At 47.1% G+C, this 14252-nt stretch overlaps 1 protein-coding gene across 1 annotated transcript in view; it reads right to left on the bottom strand.

The window, feature by feature from the left end:
- Window positions 1-11529, bottom strand: part of NFE2 (nuclear factor, erythroid 2) — a 29919-nt gene extending 18390 nt beyond the window's left edge. The window contains exon 1 of the mRNA XM_081898839.1: window positions 11263-11529. The gene's annotated coding sequence lies outside the window, so the exon portion shown is untranslated. The remainder of the gene's footprint in view (window positions 1-11262) is intronic.
- Window positions 11530-14252: the final 2723 nt, after the last annotated feature.

Genomic DNA, 14252 nt, shown 5'->3' with positions numbered 1-14252 from the left:
CACCCTCCAACCAGTTTTACATTGCATGTTTTTGCCTGGCTGGAATTGTCCTTGAATGCTGGCAATGCATAGAAAGTAGCCCACTGTATAAAGGTAAGTAAAGGTAAAGGGACCCCTGACCATTAGGTCCAGTTATGACCGACTCTGGGGTTGCGGCGCTCATCTCGCTTTACTGGCCGAGGGAGCCGGCATAGAACTTCCGGGTCATGTGGCCAGCATGACTAAGTCACTTCTGGTGAAGCAGAGCAGCGCATGGAAACGCTGTTTACCTTTCCGCCAGAGCGGTACCTATTTATCTACTTGCACTTTGACATGCTTTCGAACTGCTAGGTTGGCAGGAGCAGGGACCGAGAAACGGGAGCTCACCCTGTTGCGGGGATTCGAACCGCCGACCTTCCGATCGGCAAGTCCTAGGCTCTGTGCTTTAACCCACAGCGCCACCCGTATAAAGGCAGAATTCACATTAATTGCTCTCCCCACTTCCCCCTCTATCCCTACACACCGGTCTGACATGTGGCCCCTAGCTGGTTGCCTAGAAGACAGTGCGACCATTAAACCCATCCACTGTCAAGATCATCATCATTTATTTATTTTTACGCCACCTATCTGACTGGGTTCCCCCAGCCACTCTGGGTGGCTTCCAACAAATTAAAACACAATACAACATCAAACATTAAAATCCTCCCTGAACAGGGCTGCCTTCAGATGTCTTCTAAAAGTCAAATGGTTGTTTATTTCCTTGACATCTGATGGGAGGGCGTTCCACAGGGTGGGTGCCACTACCAAGAAGGCCCTCTGCCTGGTTCCCTGTAACCTCACTTCTTGCAGTGAGGGAACTGCCAGAAGGCCCTCCTCGGAACTGAAATCTCAGTGTACGAGCTGAACGATGGGGGTGAAGATGCTCCTTCAGGGCCAAAGCTGTTTCGGGCTTTAAAGGTCAGCACGAACACTTTGAATTGTGCTCGGAAATGTACTGGGAGCCAGTGAAGATCCTTTAGGACCAGTGTTCTACGGTCCCAGAGGCTGCTCCCAGTCACTAGTCTGGCAGCCACGTTCTGGATTAGATGTAGTTTCCAAGTCACCTCCCAAGGTAGCCCTATGTAGAGCGTGTTGCAGTACTCCAAGCAGGAGATAACCAGTCCATGAACCACTCTGGCAAGACAGTGCGTGTGTGCTGGTCCCGGGAGGAAGGTTACCGTTGGCGTAGTCAAAGTCCGGTCCTGGGTCATTAGCCTGGAAACAGTTCACAAGGAGCGGGGCGAGGTCTGAAGCTGGAAGCCGGGCAGGGACAGGAACACTGGAGGGTCAGGTCTGGGTCCGGGCAGGAACAGGTACTCAACAACGACGTTGCTCCCGCAACCTGGGACCGGGCTGACTGGCCTTTATCTTCTCTGAGGCCAGGGGCGGTCCCGGCCCCCAGGAGACCCGCCTCTCCTGGCCTTAAGGCGAGCACTCCTCCTGGGAGAAACCAGTTCTCTTCGCCTCTCTGCCCTGAGTCTCTGCAGTTCAGGAGAGGCTGAAGGGTTACTGGGCCCAGGGGGAGACTCACCTGTAGGCACTGAGTCCTCAACCACCTCTGGAGCCAGAGTGGACTCACCTGGTGCCTGCTCCTGAGGATCCGGCACAGGTGCAGGCACTTCAGAATCAAGGCCCTGCCCCAGTTCAGCCGGCCCTGGAGGCGGGGACTCCTGTGCAGGCTGTGATTCCTCCGGTTCAGCCTCTGAATCGGATTCCCAGGCCATCACAGCGTGGGCAGGTAGGGTCTCAGCTGGCGTACCGAATGGAGCTGGTAGACTGGTTTATCTATGGAGGCATAGCCACAACTTTCATGTTACTACTGTGACAAATCGCAGAGGAATAGCTATGTAGTCTGTTGTAAGGAGAAAAATGGAGCCTTCATTATAAAGGACTCCTGGACAGCTCAGTCAGGAGAGCACGGGCCTCTTTAATCTCAGGGCTGTGGGTTTGAGCCCCACATGGGAAGAAAAATTCTGGCATTGCAGGCACTGATGACTCGTGGTCCCTTCCAACTCTACAATTCGATGATTCTACAATTCTATGAGCTTCCAGCATGAGTTTGACCAAATCGCAGGAGGCAATGGAAGACAGGAGTGCCTGGCGTGCTCTGGTCCAGGGGGTCACGAAGAGGCGGACACAACTAAACAACAACACAATTCTATGAAAAGATTCCTGTGGCTCTTTGAAGTCTTTGAATATTGTGGCATAAAAAGCTTCCATGAGTGCTGGCTCACAAACACTAATCCCACCGCAGTAAAATTCCCAAGGCTATCCTTAGAGCCCTGCCACAGGACATTTTGCTTTTTTGGCAACCATTGTACCAACAGCCACCAGTCTTAGCCTCCAAGGGGTCTTGGGGGGTCAAAGCTTTCTGCGCATTTTTGGTTAGAGATCTCCAACAACTACAACACTCCCAGGATTCTCTGGGAAGAAAGAATGACTGTTAAACCAGGCCTTTGAGGGCCCCTCCAGACTGGTTTTTTTTTTTTTTAATTGTGGCTGTATTCTGCAACATGTTCTTGATACAATAATAGTGCATCGGCCATAGATTTGTTCTGCTTTAGTTTGCTCTGTGATGATTCCCCAATGCTACAACGTTAGTGCTGTCCAAGGGGGGGCTATAGTGCAACAAAAGCGGGACAAAAATAAACCAGAGCGTTTGTGGTAGAAAAAGTGATGGGGTGTCAGCAGGAAGCTATGAGATATACACAGATTGCAAGTGAAACAATGTGACATCCCCAAAACGTTTACAGGCACAAACTGTATTGAAAGCAAGATTGTGTCAGGGACCATGCTGAGGAGGAATGGTGGGAGCCTCCCCCTCCCCCTGCTCCGGATCATGAATTTTCCCAGGAGCAGGAGGACAGTATAGGTTTGGAACAGCGGTTTGCAGAGGGACAGAGATCAGAAGGAAGAAGCTGGGAAATACTGGATGGGGAACAGCTGAGAGAATAGCCAAGCCACTCAGCAACGTGTGTGTGTGTGTGTGTGTGTGTGTGTGTGTGTATTTAACAGCAGGCCTCGATAGCTGACTTTTGGTTGTCAACCTCGGCCCTCCAGATGTTTTTGGCCTAGCTAGCAGGACCAGTGGTCAGGGATGATGGGAACTCTCAAAACATCTGGAGGTCTGAGGTTGAGGAAGCCTGCCCCAAACAATATCCCAGCTCAAGGGAGCGTTCAGCAGCTTCAGCTTTCGTAGCTGGAGTCAGTCAGTCAAAAACAGAAATTTAGCCTAGTTTGGGACCACCCATTGCACTGTAGTAAAATCGCGCCACGTGACTGCAATCAGTTAATAATAATTTAATGATAATTTCATTATTTCCACCTCGCCCATCTGGCTAATGCACCTTATGCTATGTAAGGCTTTTTAAAATTCCATTTCCTTGCCAACAGCAGGAGGGAGAGGGATTAGGCAGAACTATTAAAAACCACAGTCTTCTACTCATGTGATTGGAGTGCAGGGATTTGGGCATCTTTTTCAAAAAAAATTGTTATCTGAAATATTGCTCTTCCAACCCCTCCCTCCCCACTGCCAAGAATATTTGTGGTATGAAAAGTTCCAAGATTTGGTTAACATCAAGAAATATAAACCTATTTAAAAATAACTATGAAATTTTTTTGGCTTGAGGTAAAAAGAAATTTAGAAATATGGAGTAGAACGAATCTCTCATTGTTAAAAGTTCCAAGATTTCAGGGGGATGTCATAGGATTGCACTGATTGGAGGTGAAGCAGTACACTCACCCCAAAACTTTTGCAAGTGTAAACAGTATCGGAAGTGGGGTCAATGGTAGCTACCCCAGCACCATCGTCAGCACAAATCTTCATGAAAGCACAATGGAAAAGACATCTGTGCTGGTCCACTACACATCTCAGGCTAGATTTGCAGCCTTTCTCAACATGTGGGTCCCCAGATGTTGTTGAACTACAACTCCCATCACCCCTAACTAGCAAGGCCAGAGCTCAGGGATGATGGGAGTTGTAGTCCAAGAACATCTGGGGACCCACAGGTTGAGAACCACTAGGCTGGAGTCTTCAAGCCCAGTAGCCTCTGTATGTGTGTGTGTGTTGCATTTGTGATGCCCCCACCCTTCGTTGATTTGAACCATCCATCCCTCTGGCCATGCTCTCCAATGTAACTGTGGTGCGCTCCTTCTCCCTGGGGACATTTCTGGTGTGTGATGCGCTCATAGGCAAAGTACTGTTATTGTGGGAGGCCCCAAGGATCTGAAACTGCTCTGCTCTCTTCCTCCCGCCTACCCCACCCCGGAACCTCTCTCTGTGGTCTGCTATCGCCTCTCGCCCTCTGCTTTTCCCGTGCGCATTTCGACAGAGACTGGCCCTGCAATTTCCGATCCTCTGCTGGGATGTTGCATAAGAAGAAGAAGGGGTGGGACCCCATACCCAGAGCTCCTGAGACACCTGAAGTCTTCTGAGGCCAATGGTGGGGACGGGGGAGAGAAAATATATTAATATGAGCAAGGCTTCAGCGGGATTTCTAAACTACAAATTCCCCAATTCGTTTCTCCCATCCTAAGAATAGGTACCGTATTTTTTGCTCTATAAGACTTACTTTTTCTCTCCTAAAAAGTAAGGGGAAATGTGTACGTCTTATGGAGTGAATGCAGGCTGCGCAGCTATCCCAGAAGCCAGAACAGCAAGAGGGATTGCTGCTTTCACTGCGCAGCGATCCCTCTTGCTGTTCTGGCTTCTGAGATTCAGAATATTTTTTTCTTGTTTTCCTCCCCCAAAAACTAGTCTTGTGGTCTGGTGCGTCTTATAGAGCGAAAAATACGGTAATCTGGCAAGTTAGGAAAACAAAGAGGCGATGGAGGACGCAAAAACTGCCAGAATTATGGGTGCAAAATGGAATCACCAATTGCAGATGCAGAATACCTCTGAACACCAGATCCTGGGCCCAAACAACAGGGGATGAGCAATTGTGTTATGTGTCTACCAGAATCTTTTGACAATGACATGAAGCTAGACTCAGTAAGGTGGTTCTTAGTTCTTGCTGACTTGTGGCATTCATTATCACATGGTGTGCTGGTTGTTCCCTACATTAGGGTTGGTTTTTTAAGGGTTGGATTAAACCCGGTGTGAGGAACCTTTGGTCTTCTAAGGTTCAGATGTAGCCCTACAAGTCTCTTTCTCCAACTCTCAGGAAGAAGAAGAAGAGTTTGGATTTGATATCCCGCTTTATCACTACCCTAAGGAGTCTCAAAGCGGCTCCTTTCCCTTCCTCTCCCACAACAAACACTCTGTGAGGTGAGTGGGGCTGAGAGACTTCAGAGAAGTGTGACTGGCCCAAGGTCACCCAGCAGCTGCATGTGGAGGAGCAGGGAATCAAACTCAGTTCACCAGATTACGAGTCTACCGTTCTTAACCACTACACCACACTGGCTCTCCTCAGTCTACTACCCCTCTCCCCAAGTCCCCAGGCCACACGCCTCTGCTTCACACGCCATGTATTTCTGCCTGGCTGGAATATGTTACTGAACTGCAATCATGCCTCTCACTTGTCTGGAAGGAAGACAGAGGGGTGTGGGTGTATGTTGATCCTCTGGCTTTTGCATGGCTGAAAATCAGCCGGTAGAAAGACGATTTGCACTACTTGCTCTGCCCATTTTTGCTTCTGGCCGATCACTGGTACAGTACATAGCTGTAAAGGACAGAATGTGGCTCTCATGTTAAGCAAGGCTCCTCCATTCTAAACAAGCTCATCTCTGGCCCAACCAAAGATCCCCCGAATGGGGCAAGACTTCCCTTCCCACTTCTCAGAGGGTGATGTACCAGCCACACCAGGCGTTTGGAAATTGGCCCCATGGCTCTGTCATAAACCCATGCTTTGCATGTCTGAGCTGCCAGACTCAATCCCCAATGTCTGCAGTTTAAACAGGTGGGAGACCTGTGGTCCTTCCAACTGCTGCTGAACTGCACCTCCCATCATCTCTGACTATTGCACATGACAACTGAGGCTGATGGGAACTGGAGAGAGTCCAGCAACAACCAGAGTCGTGTTGGCGGGGTCTGGTTATAGGTGATTGGGAAAACATCTCCTGGCTTGAGACCCTGGAGAGACAATACCGAGGGCCACATTCCCTTCTGTGAAGCCTTTCAGGGGCCACATCATTCCAGAATGGTAGGCGGAGCCATAGGCAAAAGTAGGTGGAGCCATGAATGTAATTTTTACCTTTGTACAGTAGGCTAGTTTGTAGATACACACTCAAACAACACTCTGTATCTTCCATCTGGACAGGCAAAAGGCACCATCAGAGATCAAGGATACTTTCCAGCCAGGCCAAAACATCTGCGGTGGAAAGCCGTGGCCATGAGTGGCGCAGAGAGTGGACTTGTGGCCTGAGAAGAGTTCTGAGATCTCCACCCCTGTCCTAGACACACATGCGGAGCCTTTATTCAGGTGGAACCTTCTTACAATGGCCCCAGGTGTGTAAGATCTGAATGACATGTGTGTGCTTGATGCACACGTACCCACAGTTACATATAGGACCCACACATTGATAGGAGGGAATGACTCCCACTCTGTCGCCAGGGCAGAAAGCGAAGCAGCGCAGAGAGTTCTGTGGCCCAGAACGCAGCTATAACACTGGCTAAAATGTATAGAACAAAAAATGAACTGTAAGGAAATGTAAGGAAAAGGAAGGTACTTTTCACCACATGTGGTGGACATGTAAAGAGGTAAAAACTTTCTGGGAAATGATATATAATGAGTTAAAGAAAATGTTTAAAAACACTTTTGTTAAAAAACCAGAAGCTTTCTTATTGGGTATAGTGGGTAGAGAGCTACCGAGACAAGATAAAAAATTGTTCTTATATGCAATAACTGTGGCAAGAATTTTGTTAGCCCAAAGATGGAAACAATAGGAGTTACCAACAAAAGAAGAGTGGCAGATGAAGTGGATGGACTTTGCAGAACTGGCGAAAGTGACGGGAAGAATCCAGAACCAGCGAGACCAAGTATTCCAAAAGGACTGGAACAAATTTATATTATATTGGAAGGACAACTGTAAGCAATTAACACCATTAGCAGGATTATCTGAAGATTTGTAAGATGAAATTGCTACCTGTTCAGGTTGAGTAATATAATATTTTAGGTAATGATACAACAAGGATGGGACGCGGGTGGCGCTGTGGGTTAAACCACAGAGCCTAGGACTGGCCGATCAGAAGGTCAGCGGTTCGAATCCCCGCAACGGGGTGAGCTTCTGTTGCTCGGTCCCTGCTCCTGCCAACCTAGCCGTTCGAAAGCCTGTCAAAGTGCAAGTAGATAAATAGGTACCACTCCGGTGGGAAGATAAACAGCATTTCCGTGTGCTGCTCTGGCTCACCAGAAGCGGCTTAGTCATGCTGGCCACATGACCTGGAAGCGGTAGGCTGGCTCCCTCGGCCAAGAAAGCGAGATGAGCGCCGCAACCCCAGAGTCAGCCACAACTGGACCTAATGGTCAGGGGTCCCTTTACCTTTTATAACAAGGATAGGAAACAAAGAGAAATGTAAAGATGTAAGTTTAATTTTGTAAACCAACAGACGGGAGGGAGGGAAGTCCTTAGGCTCAGTTGAGCCAAAGAGTTAAAATAAGAGGGTACAATGTTACGCAATGTGATTATATGTAAAACCAATAAAAATCATTTACAACAGAAAGCAGATATAACGCAAAGACTTCTGGAGAGGGCATTAGACTAGAACATGTGTACATGCATACATGAACACACACGTGTGTTATTCATATTTCTATGCGGAATATACATGCACAGAGAAACACACACACATTTTGGAATGTTCCCATACCACCCAGGTAGTGTGTATGTGCTGCCCATCTCCACCAACACAGATTGGGCAGGGAGTAATTTGTGGTGCTATTGACAGACGCCACTACGCACAACACAGGAGGACACAGCATGGCAGAGAGGAGTGATATGGTACACGAAGATCAGAAGAAGCCTGCTCAGGAGAAAGAAGCAGATCAGACTTGCAAGACAGTCAAGTTAAAACTTCCATGTTAACAGAGGGACCTCCACACACACACACACACACACACACACACACACACACACACAAAGTCACATTCCTATTACACAATGACACCTCCGGCAAGCAGGTTGACTAGACAGTTTGGATCATGTAGATTAATGCACCACCACAAACCATAAAGGGGAAATAAACAAGGACCAAACCCCCTCCCCTGTACACTTAACATGTAAAATAGGACCTGTCGGAGCTAAAACCAAAACGCAACACATCCTGAAAGTCCCTTTCCTCTGGAAGCCCTTATCCCAAACTGCAGATGAGGGCTTGGGAGCGCATGGAAGGCACTCTGAACATGCTCAAAGGCACTCCTTTTTATTCCTGCCATCTTCCAAGGAGCTTAGGGTGGCCTTTTAGCATAACATCAACACATCTGCTAGCCTGAGGGAGAAGGGTACTGGTAAAATCCTCCTTACAACTTGCCAGGAGCATACTGCCAGGACCCAAGCTACAATTTTTAGGAGGGTTGAAAGCGGTTTGAGAGAGGTTTTGCTTTATGCAATGCACACAAATGTTCCTTTTGGCTTGCTGCTGCTGCTGCCTCTGAATAAATAAGTTTTGCAGGTTTCTGAAAGAAGAAATAACTTCTTCAGCAGAGGCAAAAGGGCAATGATACAAACCAAACAATTTAATATACATTTATGTATACAAGCTGTGCTTTTTTCTGGGGGGCCAGGGACACAGTGGGATGCATACCCCTAAACATTTTGTGAATCTGTATTTATTTCCCCCGATTTGAACTATAAAGTGGTGATTTTCTTGAGTCAAAATGAGAGTGCCCCTAAACATTTTTTTTTGTAGAAAAAAGCACTATATATGAGTCTCTCTCATTCTTTCTCCCTCTCCCTCTCTCTCTTTCTCTGTGCATATTTGTGTCTTTCTCTCCACCATACAAACAAACACTACCATCTCTCTATCTCTCTAGTCAACGTTATTCAAACTACTGTAACTTGGTTAAGGTAACCCACGGGACTTCATAGCTAAGCAAGGCTTTGAATCTCACACACAAATCCAGTGCTCCACTACATTGCTCTGGCTCATGTACCTCACGCATTCCCAGACTCAAGAGACATATTTTCTATAGGGCGTTTGTGATGATTTGTGTTCATTCTGCTGTCAGGGCTGTCAGACACAACCCCACCTTCAATACTATTTGCTCTTGCAAAAGTCTTTGGGCAGTTATACCGCTTCATTTCCCACCAGTACATGCGCTGAAATCCCATAACTTTTCATACCACAAAAATCTGAGGGATCGGGTTGTCTCACTTTTATTGCACGATAGCCCCTCCAAACAGCAATAGCACCGGGAAAGCATCATACCTGTAATAAATGGATCTCCTTTCCTATTGACATCAAGCAGCAGCCTTCACTGTTCTCTTTGCTAAAAAAATGTTTTTGTTTAGAAAAGGCTAGCTGGCACGTGTTTTAATTGTGGGTTTTTTTAGCTTGTTGATTTCTATTGTTTTTGAGTGGTTTAAATAGTTGTCTTTAACTGGTTTTTCCACTTATTTTTAAATTTATTCCTTTTTTCTAAACCACTTTGATGCTTTATGGCAACCAAGCAGTAAATATTGTGAAATAAATAAGAAAATCACAGCTAATAAAGCAGAATAAGACCACCACCAACACCCTGTTATTGTGTCAGGAACATGCTGAAAGAAAACACCCCAAATAAAACATCAGTCTGGAGGGACCCTGAGCCACAACACCCAAATCCAATACCCGCACCTCAGCCCTGGATTCAAATTAACCCCGGGTGGCTCATTCCAGAGAGAGTTGGCCGGCTACACACCTCCCTAAACAACTTCCATCTATCATGGACCCAAAAGTTTGTGCTTGCTCCAGGATTCCCACAGGTCATCTTGCATTATAATATGGGGGGAAATGCCTTCACAAGCATGCATGAAGCAATTGCATAGCCCAGCTCAAGAGGTATGGGGATGTTTCCTTTTACAAATGCCCAACTTCCCACCCCCGCTGTTATAACGGCTGTGACAGCCGCTTTCTTTCATCCTCACACAGGCTGGTTGTGTTGGCTTGCAACACAAATGTACACGCACAAGACCTGGAATAGGTGAAGGATGGTTCTCTTCATCTGTGTGGTTCTGTATTGCTGAGTTGTGTTTGTGCTCAAGGCTGCTTGTTGCTGGCCTGTTTGCAAGTGAACCTGCACACTTCAAAAATGCCCGTGTAGAATGAACGGGTGCAGGGTGTGTGTGTGTGTGTGTGTGTGTGTGTGTGCACCAACAACTGCAGCAAGCAAAGTCTAGTTTACAAATATTTTGCAGCAAGCAAATACACACGGCCATTTAACATCATAACCCAGAGTCTAAAATTACCTCTCTGCCCCACAGGAGAATGCTGCAGCCTAATGCCACAGTCAGACCATATATTCAAAGCCGCAGGGAATACTGGAAACTGTAGTTTCTTAAGGTTGCTGGGAACAGTAGCTCTGTGAGAACAGAACCCTTAATAAACTACAGTTCCCAGGATTCTGTGCAACCATTAAATAGGTGCAATAGTGCCTTAAGAGCAGGGTGCAAATGTGACCTTGGTGTGCGTCATTTGTATGTACAAATGTTCTGCTCCCTTCCACCCTGGGGGTTCAGGAAATAATTACATTTTCCCTTGCAAAATGAGACACAGTTGCTCAGAAAAAAGAGACTCAACGGGAACAAGCCATTAAGGTTCCTGATCAAAACACCCCATAAACGGACCTGCGACTTCAACACTGGATATGGTCAGCTGAGGGAAAGAAGCTTCTTTGCTCCTCATCATGAGACGCAAACACAAAAAAGTCCCTGGAGCCCATGTTGTATGAGTTAAGTCCTTCTGAAAAAGCTACCTGCCCAAAATAGCGAAGGACCTGACATGCAGAGAGCTTGAGGGACTTCTGTCGGGAACCAGAGTTTTCTGGGGGTGGGTAGAGGGAGAGTTTTGAAGGTGATGCCTGTCTACCCCATGGGCCAGGGAAATGGCTGGCCCTAGATTTTCTAACATTCATTTGAGAAAGGGGGGGGGGCTCTTCTGTAGGAAGAGCGGCTCGGTTTGAGATCCTGCCCCCTCTTCTTGCTCCTGCTACAGCCTTCACCCCTCTCTCTCACCTGGCCACGCAACCAAGGAGACAAATAGCCCCCGCCTTGCTAGAGAGGGCTGCAAACAATGGTACCCTTTGAGGCAGTGGCGGCATGGCTCCTTACCTGCTGGAATTCCTAGCTGCCTGGGCCAGGTGTGCAGCCAGAGAGGGTGGACGAGGAAGCAAGAAGAGGGAAAAAAGAGGGTCTCCTCTGGGATGTGCAGGAGAAAGGACCCCCCAGTTTTCCAAGCGGTGGGTGCCGTTTTCCCTTGATGGGCTAGGGCTGCTCGAAAAAGGCCCTCAAGGAACTTCCATCGCTGCAGCAGTCGGTCCCACAGACTCCAGGTGGTCAGAGCTGTACAGTGCGTGTCCCGCCTCGTCTCGCTGGGGGCTGCTGATATTACATAACAGGAGCCGCCCCTGTGCAAGGGGCAGGGAAACCACAGGGCCGGTGTGGCGATGGCTCAAGGGTTTTCTTCCCTCCCACAAAGCCTTGTGTTCCACCCTGCCTTTCCAAGAAAGGCCACAGAGCCGTCTCCTATCTGCACTTACAGAGCTCGAAGGAAGAGAGTCCACAGAACACCACAAACACACACACACACCACGAAGGAAGAAAACGAGAGAGAGGGTATCTGCCGCTCCGAGGCTACCCAGGCAGAAACATACACTGCAAACAGTTATAAACGAACAGGGATGCCAGAGAAAGGAATAAAATGAGGGAAGACAAGCAGAGTACACGCAAGACTGCGCTTCCATACACTGCACAGGGCCGGCTCTGTCATTAGGTGGGGTTAGGCAGCTGCCTCAGGCGGCAGATAATGAGGGGCTGGGAGAAGATGGATTGCCGTGCGTCACACGGCCTGCCCTGCGCCCCCTAAACTAGCCTGCTGCACCCAAGTATAGTGGCGGGTGATCTCTGTCGCCTCTTGTCGGTTTCTGTATATGGAATTGGTGGAGGTGGTGAGGCGCCATCTTGTCCTTTGCCTCAGGCGGCAGAATGTCTTCCACTGGTCCCGAATGTGCAGGTCACACTCATGCTGTGACACAACCTAAGTGTTTCCACCTGCAAGGAATAACTGGATGCAGCGTGACAATGCTTGTCATGACAAACACTTCACAGGGACACACTGCAAGATGGTGCTGGGCGTGAGGAGAGGTTACATTTCAGATACAAGGCCGTCATTTAAGAAACACAAAGAGAATCAGAAGTTGTGGCTATGCTACAAACCCGAGGAATTATTATTTTTTCATGCTTTAAGTGTTCTTGGGGTTTCTTGAGAATGGTCGTTTTGTGGCAATGCTAAGCATTCCTGGGTGAATGTCTTAACCCTGTCATGGGGTTACGGTTCCCAGGGTTTCTTGAGGGAAACCATGACAGTGCACTAGATTACAGTAATAGTGGAGACATACCCACCCAGTTCCATGTCGTTCTCACTGTCTTGCACATATCTTTCTCTCTTGCTCACTATGTTCCATGCTCTCATAAACTTGAAAAAAGAAACAATGCACGTATTTTTGTAAACTAAGAAATCTTTAATAAAAATATATATAAAAACTTAAAAAATAAAAATAAATGAACATCCCTCTCAAGAGTTCCATACAAAATATGCTCCCGACAACTCCTCCTCCTGTCATATTCTCTCTCTCTCTCTCTCTCTCTCTCTCTCTCTCTCTCTCCATTAGGGTTTAGTTTTGAAATTAATTAGTGCCTCCTTCGAGAAAGGTCTGGATGGTAGCAGCATGAGAACCGGCCTTTTCTGCAGTCGCTCCCCATTTATGGAATGCTCCCCCAGGGAGGTTCGGCTGGTGCCATCATTAGACGCCAGCAGAGGACTCTGTTTTGGGGGGGAAGTACTTTTAAACATTTTTTCAATTCATTATAGATCATTTCCCAATACTCTTTTACCCTTTTACATGTCTACCACATATGAAAGAATGTTCCTTCTGCCTCTTTGCATCTCCAGGGCTTATCTGATTCTGTCTTGTACATCTTATCAAGTCTGTGAATCATTTCCAGGCAGTTCTCCTTCAAAGAATAACATGCTGTAAATTTCAAGTCACTTTCCCAGAGTTTGTCCCAGAGGTTAATATCTACAGTATATTGTGTCCTATATCTATTGCTCAGTGTGTCATTGAGGCCTTAACAAGCTTGTCTTTTGTTTTCCATTCTAATAACAGATTATACATTTTGGAGAAAATATTCTCTTTGTTGTGTTCTTTTTTTTAATTGTTTTATATATATGTACAGTATTGGAAGCTCCCAGAGTACTGGGCAACCCAATAAGAAGAATGGGGTATAAATAGTAAAATTATCATTCTGGAATGGGAGGTCCCTATTTTCACTGGAGGAATATTGGAGGGTACACAACAGGCGAAAACATTCCTCTTCAACCAGGCATTTGGCTGATTGACATCTGATGCCCTTTTAAATGTGTTATGGGAGGAGAGATTATTGGTTCATTGTTGTTTTTATTTTTGCTATGTATTTTGTCATTTTCATATTGTAATTCTATGTTGCGAACCACCCTGAGATCTGCGGATGAAGGGCGGGGTACAAATTAATTTAATAAATAAATACAACTACAATTTCTGCAAGACTGGATCCTCTGCCTTTTCATAGCATCCCGACAGGCAGAAATCAAACAGGTGCAGCCCTCCCCAGCTCTTACCTCCACGTGCATAAAAGCTTCCCCTGCTTCATTCCGGCCTGTCCAGCTGTCATTCAAGGCTGAAGAGCAGAGCTAGTCGAATGGACCAGTCGCTGCCTCTCAGCCTAACCTACCTGCCAGGGTTGTTGTGGGAAGAAAACGAGGAGGACGAGAACCGCCTACACCATCTGGAGCGACTTGGAGGGAAATGTGTTCTATAAATGCAATAAGCAAAATTATAGCAAAAAATAAAAATAAAATAAAATGCAATGATGCCCTGAAACATGATCCAGCTGTGGACATCTACTGTCACACACTTCCCACAAGTTAAGGCTTGTGGTTTCTTGCCTTGATGCTTGTGGCCAATACATGTGTCCTGGCATAGAAGGGACTCTGCCTTTTGTTCTGCTCGCTGGAAACCTCTCACGGGTCAGCAAACTTTTTCATCAGGGGGCCAGTCCACTGT

The sequence above is a fragment of the Podarcis melisellensis genome (genome assembly GCF_964234715.1).
Source record: "Podarcis melisellensis genome assembly, chromosome: 2".
Lineage (NCBI taxonomy): Eukaryota > Metazoa > Chordata > Lepidosauria > Squamata > Lacertidae > Podarcis > Podarcis melisellensis.
Note: the sequence above shows the minus strand (reverse complement) of the source record. Positions and strands in the feature narration are given on the sequence as shown.